The sequence below is a fragment of the Rhinopithecus roxellana genome, chromosome 15 (genome assembly GCF_007565055.1).
Source record: "Rhinopithecus roxellana isolate Shanxi Qingling chromosome 15, ASM756505v1, whole genome shotgun sequence".
NCBI lineage: Eukaryota > Metazoa > Chordata > Mammalia > Primates > Cercopithecidae > Rhinopithecus > Rhinopithecus roxellana.
This window is the reverse complement of record NC_044563.1, coordinates 79,593,313-79,600,805: the sequence shown is the minus strand read 5'-3', so window position 1 is coordinate 79,600,805 and position 7,493 is coordinate 79,593,313. Positions and strand designations below refer to the sequence as shown.

Sequence of the window (7,493 nt, the reverse complement as noted above, 5' to 3'; positions counted from 1 at the left end):
TTATGATAAAATGAACTGGCTTGTTGGAGGTAAAATAAGGCCACACTCAGTGTGCAGGAGGCAGGCTCCCCAGAAGGGATTGGCTGTTTTCGACCTCATCACCCAAGGGAAAGGAGGGATCTGAGAAGGGAAATGGAAACTTAGTAAGAGGGGCCTTTTGTTCTGTCCCTCTGGGGCCTGAGCTCTAATGGATTTAAAGTCACTTGTGGTTGCTCCCTTGCTTAACACTACCGTTTATACACAGCCTGTTGCTCTGAGTAATTGACCATGGCTTACAAATCCTTTGTAATCTGGCCTCATCCTTCACTAACCTCAGCCTTCCCTTGAAGAATATTAACCAACTCCTAGCAGCCCCCTGCACATAGCGAGCTCTGTCACACTTCAGACAGCACAGCCCACCCCCATTTACCTAGTTACCTCCTATTCATCACCTAAAATGAAGCTAGACATCAACTCTTCCAAGAAGCCTTCTTTCATCACCTCAGGCTGGGTTAAGTAACTGTTTTATGTGCATATTTGCACCCTGGTACGCAGCTCTTTGTGTTATAATTATTTATTTGAATGTCGCCCTCACGAGACTGTACGTTTCTCAAGCACATGACCTTTGTTTTTAGTTATCATCCTGTCTCCAGCCCCCAGCTTAGTTCCTGACTAGTGTGCTGTATCCCAAATCACAATACACATATGCACCGAGTTATGAGACAGAGAAGGGAACTACAATGCCCCTCTTGACCTCAAATCCTGTCTGCCCGCATATCATCCCTAGCTTTGTTGCAAGGCTGTCATTACCCAGGATGAAGTGAAATAGGACCCAAGAGTCTGGCTTCTGCGATTCATCAATCCCGCTTTTCAGTCCCCCATCCTCCCACCTGCTCTGTAAGATGAGAAAACAATTCAAACTAGTGGCACCAGGGGGCGCTCTCAGGCCAAGATGAAATCAAGAAACCACGGTAAACCTAAATTCCAATGTCACATCATTTTTCCATTGCTCAAGAACCTGCAGTGGCTCCCCATTGCCCACCCTATCTTAAGCTGTTCCCCTATAACCTAAGCCCATCTCATCTGCCCAAGCTCCCACGTGCATGCACCCTCTACCGTGCTGAATTTCTACTTAGCCATGTAACTCACAAGGGTGATGCCAAGGGGTAATGGTGTAGCTAAAGCTAGCCCCCTCTCCAATTAGGTAGATCTGGCTGCGTCAACCACTCACATCCCTCTGGTGGTTGGGGAGCGCGGGGTTGGATGAAAATCATCCTGGGCTTTGCCAGTGGCCACAAGTGAGATTCAGTGCCCAGAGCTTCTAGGGGCCTCAGCTCACCATGCACTGCCCCGTGTGTGGCAGTGAAACCCAGGCCCTGACAGGCGCCACGTAAAAATAAATACATAAATAAAGCTATCCTCAATGAGCTCCAAGTAAATGGATACTGGAAATGAAAGTAGTGGACTAGGCCAGGTGAGGTGGCTCACGCCTGTAATCCCAACAATTTGGGAGGCTGAGGCGGGCGGATCACTTGAGGCCAGGAGTTCAAGACCAGCCCGGCTAACATGGTGAAACCCCACCTCTACTAAAAATACAAAAATTAACCAAGCGTGGTGGTGTGCCTGTAATCCCAGTTACTCAGGAGGCTGAGGCAGAAGAATCGCTTGAACCCAGGAGGCAGGTGTTACAGTGAGCTGAGGTCAAGCCACTGCACTTACGCCTGGGCAACTGAGGAAGACCCTGTCTCAAAAAAAAAAAAAAAAAAAAAAAAAGTAGCGGGATTGCTATGTGAATATAATCTCAAGACAAGCCACCTAGCCTCCCCACCAACTCCATCTTCTAGCCGGATGGCTACTCTGACACTTTCCGATAGGGAAATTCTGTAGTTGTCCATATAGGTGCCCCTTGCATGGGTCCCATCTCTCTCTTTTTGCTTGTCATTTCCCCTACCTCAAAAGATCATTCGTCACTCCTCCCTATCTAAACCGGACCTTTCATTGAAGGCTTCATATTTCCGGAAAGACTTTCCTAGCCAGCACAGTCCACATTGACACTCCCTTTTCTGAATCCCAGTCGCACTTCCTGTCTTTACCACACAACTGAGCTCTTAATTCAGCTGTAATTATTACACATAGAGTGTGCAGGTTTTGGAGTTAGTTAGATAAAACTTGGTTCAAATTTTAGTTCCTTGGAGTGAGGACAAAATTCTGGAACTTGATAATGGTGATAATTGCACAGCATTGTGAATGTGCTTAATACCACGGAACGCTGACGTTTAAATTGGCTAAAATTCTGTTATGTGCATTTTACCACAATTATTTATTTGTTTATTTTTGGAGATGAGGGTCTCCATATGTTGTGCAGGCTGGCCTTGAACTACTGGGCTCAAGCAATCCTCCTACCTTAGTCTCTCGAGTAGCTGAGACCACAGGTACACACCACAGTGTCAACTGTTAACACAATTTTTTGTTTTTTTTTTGTTAAGACAGAATCTCATTCTGTCGCCCAGGCTGGAGTGCAGTGGCATGATCTCGGCTCACTGCAACTGCCACCTCCTGGGTTCAAGCAATTCTCCTGCCTCAGCCTCCCCAGTAGCTGGGACTACAGGTGCGCGCCACCACACCCAGCTAATTTTTGTATTTTTAGTAGAGATGGGGTTTCACCATGTTGGCCAGGATGGTCTCGATCTCTTGACCTTGTGATCCGTCCGCCTCGGCCTCCCAGAGTGCTGGGATTACAGGCGTGAGCCACCGCGCCCGGCCTCTTTCCTCCCCTCTCTACTCCCGGCTCCAATATCAGCCCTGGCAGGAGCAGTGAGGGTCCCAGGCCTCGCCGGGGGTGGGATGGAACCCACCTTCTCCAAGGCTCCCCCTGGGTTGCTGGCAGCCCCGTGTGGCAGGGAAGAGGAACTGCCCGAGCGTCCTTCAGGGAGGAGAGGGGCCAGAAGACGGCAACATGGCGCCCCCAGGTTTCCCACAGGTTTCCCTCCTGTAGACCAGCTGGCCCTTCCCTCAGGGACGACTCAAAGTCAAATTTGAAGAGCTCTCTGGGGACATTCCTCTCCCTGGGTGGCGGTATTTTGGAGAGCGGATGTGAACTTCCCTGAAGGGGAGAGGTGTAAACTCCCAGCATCCTGCTACCACCCCCGCCCCCATCACCCTTCATTTCCCCAAGTGCAGGCTGGGGGCAGAGGAGAGGGAAGGGGATTACGTGCTGGGGTCGGGGAACCGAGACCCAGGGTATCACCGCTAACAGCAGCGGGACACGCAGAGCTGCAGGGAGACCGAGCCGCGCCCCCGCGGAGCCGACGCTGCCATCTGGCTAGAAGGCCCCACTCTTTCTTTAACCAGAGGTCACAGTCTCACTGTCTACCCAGGAGGCAGTCCCGAGACGCCCCCTACGGCCTGGGTTTTCTCCACCCTGTCCCCGCGCCCACCCCAGCTCTGCCTTCCCTGGCTGCACCGCTTTGTAAAGAGGACGGCTGGTCAGACGGAATCACTGCGCTGGCCCGCGCTGGGTCGGGCCTGGGGACCGGATCCGGGACTTCCGGAGAGCCCCAGGGTCCCCGCGCTCCCATCCACCCGCGGTCGCCTGAGCATTTATGGTAATGTTTGGGTTGGGGCGAGCGGCCGGATCCCCGCCCCCTGCCTCCGCCGGGCGGGACCTCGAGGCCGGCTCCTGGGGAGCTTAGCGCCGGCGCCTTCCCGCCGCGGCCGGGTCCCCTGGGTGGAGACTCTGGGTGCCGGAGGCCTGAGGTCCGGCAGGTGGGCTGCCCCCCGTGCGGAGGCTCCTAAGGCCGGGGAGTACCAGAAGGACAGTCCCCAGTTGGTCCGAAGAGGGGTCCGCGGGGTTGGGGGCTCTGATGGGAGGGCTATAATCCCCCTCAACCTACCCTAACCACCCACTGCTGCCCACCCAATCCCCGCCTCTGGCTTAAGAGTCCATCATCCCCAGGAAGAGTCCTGATGCATCCACATCCTTTCTCCTTCTCAGCCCCCACTCCCTGGCAGGGAAGGGGCGGAGGGAAGAGGCCAGCAGCTCTCAGGGGAGTCGTCGGAATGCTGGGAGCCTGGGAACAGACCCTGCGGTCCCTGGGAAAGCCAGGCTGTGGGAATCCCACCGTCAGCCCCCTCCCCATGATGGGCCACCGGATGTCAGAGACCCCAGTTCCCCAACAGGGATCTTTGTGAGGGTGGGCCCTGCCCCCCAGTTCAAGCCCCAGCCTGGCTCGACCCCAGAGTTCAGTAGGCCAGCTGTGACGAAGACAGCCCCTCCCCCGCTCTCCGCCCTCCACCCCCGCCCCCAGCTCCAACATAATCCTCCCCATTGTGCCCGTTGCCCCCTCCCTCTGCTCCCCCTCTCTAGACCCCTGTACAATGGGGCCTTTGCAGCCTCCAGAATGGAGATGAACTCACGGTTTTTCCAAGTTTAAAAATAGCCCCTCCCATCCCCCAGAAGGCCACCCTCCCTCTCTCCCAAGGTGTTGTAGGGTGCACCTCCATCTCGGCTGTGCCTCCTTCCTCCTGCCCTGGGTCAGGTGCGAAGGACATGGGTGAGACAGCGTCCGGCGGGAGCAGGGCTGCTTCCCCCGATTCAGTCTCTTCCCCCACATCTCCCACTGGCCCCCCAGTACAGTATCCGGTTTCCTGCCCCCTCCCACCCTTTTCCACCCTGTTTTCACTCCTTCAGTACAATCTTCTCCTACTCACACCCACATTCTGGAAAAATTCTCCACCTTCCCCCCCCCCCCAAAGACCCAGGCCGGATCCTATTATCCGGCCTGGCCAGGAGGTTCCCCAGTCTCCATAACTGCCAAGATTGTTGGGACTCCCCCACCCCATGTTCTCATAGCAGCTGCAAACACCTCTTTATCAGCTTCCTTCCTCAGCCCAGCCCACCCTTCTCACATCCTCACATCCTGGTCAAGGCCCCTGGATCCAGAAGGATGGGTTGGAAGTCACTAAGTTCCCTATGCTGGAGCTGAGAGAGGACATTTGGGTTCCAGTCTTGCCCCTTCCCGCCCTCTGGGGACAGGTCCATCCTTGTCTTTTTACCTCCAACTCCCCAGGGCTCTACTTCTCCTTACAATGAGCTGAAAGCTCCACCCACCCAGGAGACTGTGGCTGAGGAGCCCAACCAGGACCCCCCCCCACCCGCCCCACCTGGCCTCAATTTCCCCACCTGTGATCAGACCTATACCAGAGACATGCAGAGGGCATCATGCGCAGGAGGGTCCCTCATGTCTGAGGGGCCCAGGTCCACCATGGGGCTGGAGGAAAGCAGCCTTCTTGCCTGCAACCCAAGGAGGGAAAAAAGAATAAGAATTAGGACTCTGCCCCCAGGGCCTCTTCTGGCCCTGGCCTACATCTGAGCCAGGCTCTTCCAGCCCAGACCATGTGCTGGGGCCCTGCAGGGTGGAAGGCCATGGCCTCCTCCTCCAACTCCCTTCTGCTGGCTGTCAGTCCTGTCCTGCTGGAAGTCCGGCAGCCACCTTCTCTCTCTTGCTGCTGCTGGAGTGCTAGCCTCCGGCCTCTAAGGGGAGCTGAGGGCTGATCCCCTTCACCTTCCGCTCCCCTTCACCTTCCGCTCCCTCCACCCTGCTCCCTGCCTCCATTCCTGAGTCCTCTCCCAGGTCCTGACCCCTCTTTAGTTTGGAATCCCAAAGTGCCCACCTCATGAGACCATCCCGAGGCTGTCTATCCTGAGGCTATGACCCACTCCCGAGCAGCCTAGACAGCCCCAGGCTACTGGCTTCCTTAAAGGACAGTCTTCTGTGCTTGTTTGGTGGGGCCATGCAGGGGAGGGGACGTCACCCTGGGCTCTAGGCTCTAACCTCATTTCCCTTTCACTGCAGAGAAAAATCCTCCACCCCCACCTGGCTTCACTCTCCTCCAGCGGAAGAAGAATTCAGAACTGACTGTCCTTGGTGGTTAGCTGGCTTTGTTTTCAGGCCAGAGAGGCGAATGATTAGTTAATGGTGTTAAGTGAAGGAAGGGGGTTGGGCAGGGAAGCCAGCTCCATGCCCAGCCAGGCCTGCCAGGGCAAATGGCATCCTTCAACCATTCCCACTCCAGCCCAGCAGACAAAATATTCTCATCTATTCAGCTCTGGGCCTGGGGCCAGTCCATAAATTCACTCTGGAGGGGGAGCCAGGGTCCTCCTCTTGTTCTCCCTGCAGGCTCCAGGCTCCAGGCTCCAGGCCCCTGGCCCGGCGGGCCTGGGTTCTGCACAGCCTCTGGCTGGAGACTAATGGCCATGGAGGAGGGGTCGGCAAAGCTCTGAATGACAAGGCTGGTGTGGTTTGCCAGTCATCTCTGCGTCATCAAAACGCCACCCCGAGCATGCTCTCAAGTCACCTGGCCATCTCTGGGGTTTGCCGGCTCACCCTCCACCTCCCGCAGCCAGCAGAGGGGTGGCCCCGCTGGGCAACACACCTCTACCCAAATCCAGGCCCCTATTTGGCACTCCCTGGTGAAGGCGCACCAGGAGATGTGGACCCCTTTTCTGAAGCCAGGCTGCAGGGGGTCACGGTGAGGCAAGAGCCCCTCCCCCTCCCTAGAGCCTTAGTTCAAGAGGCCAGAAGACCCAGGGAGAAGTCTTTTTGGGAGAAGAGCAGCTGCAGAGCTCCCCACCCAAGCAGGGCTGATTTGATTCTTCCCTCAGCTATGGACCCACCATCAACAGGGCTGGGGAAGACGGGGTGGGGGTCAGTGCTGCCGAGATCCTTTCAATTGTCAGGAACAGCAACAGGTTTGCAGGGTCAGGCTGGGGACCCTCGTCCATTAACTCTTTCTTCTTGTTTCTTTTCTCTTAGGTGAGGGGAAAATGAGTCCCAGGGTAGGCTCCAGAGTGAAGAGGGAGGAAACATGATTCTCAAGGCCCAGGTCTGGACAAGTGTGAACACCTTGGGCCTGCGAATTCAGCCCCCTCCTTCCTTTCTCTGGTCAAAGGCTAGACTTGCAGCAGCTTGGGTTTGAAGGGACAGCCCAGAAGGCACCGTCTCCACTCCCCATGCAGGTACCTCTGGTCTGTGGGACCGGTGCAGGGTTCTTCTCCCAAAGCTGCCAGCACTGTGAGGCTGAGGCAGTGCCAGGCCGGCGGCAGCGACAGTGGTGCAATCGTTCTGGGAAGCGATCGAGGACGACCTGAATTCTCTGTGGCAGGGGAGGGGAGCCAATTGGGAGGCCCCTTGGGGACACCGAGGACCAGGTCCGCTACTGCTCCTCCCCCAGGAGGTCCCCCAGAGGCTACATTGGCTGGCAGGGGCTCAACAGGGGTGAGCCTAGCTGGCTTCGACCCGGGGCGACTCCGGGCATCCGGGACAGCTTCACTTCGCTGCCACCTCGGTCAGTCAGACCCCTAGACACCTGTCACTACCCCCTCAGCCTTCCCAAGCCAGGAGCCTGGGAGTCCGGCTCCGGCCTACCTCCGGCTGCGCTCCTGGGCGCAGCTCCCGGGCTGGCGGCGCCGGGGCCCGCCCCCTAGGGCTGCGGCGCGCGGGGCGGGGGCTGGG

The 7,493-nt window shown here is 56.6% G+C and overlaps 1 long non-coding RNA gene and 1 other non-coding gene across 3 annotated transcripts; one reads left to right on the top strand and one right to left on the bottom strand.

The window, feature by feature from the left end:
- Nucleotides 1–7,455, bottom strand: LOC115893557. 2 transcript variants are annotated; one of them, XR_004053578.1, is made up of 3 exons: nt 7,002–7,455; nt 5,162–5,272; nt 1–120 (listed from the first exon to the last, which is right to left on the bottom strand). It is a non-coding gene; the product is annotated as an uncharacterized LOC115893557 (long non-coding RNA). The 2 variants fall into 2 exon arrangements; XR_004053579.1 differs by lacking the exon at nt 7,002–7,455 and adding an exon at nt 5,653–5,735.
- On the top strand, nt 1,238–1,364 carry LOC115893802. Its single transcript, XR_004053850.1, has one exon. It is a non-coding gene; the product is annotated as a small nucleolar RNA ACA64 (small nucleolar RNA).
- Nucleotides 7,456–7,493: the final 38 nt, after the last annotated feature.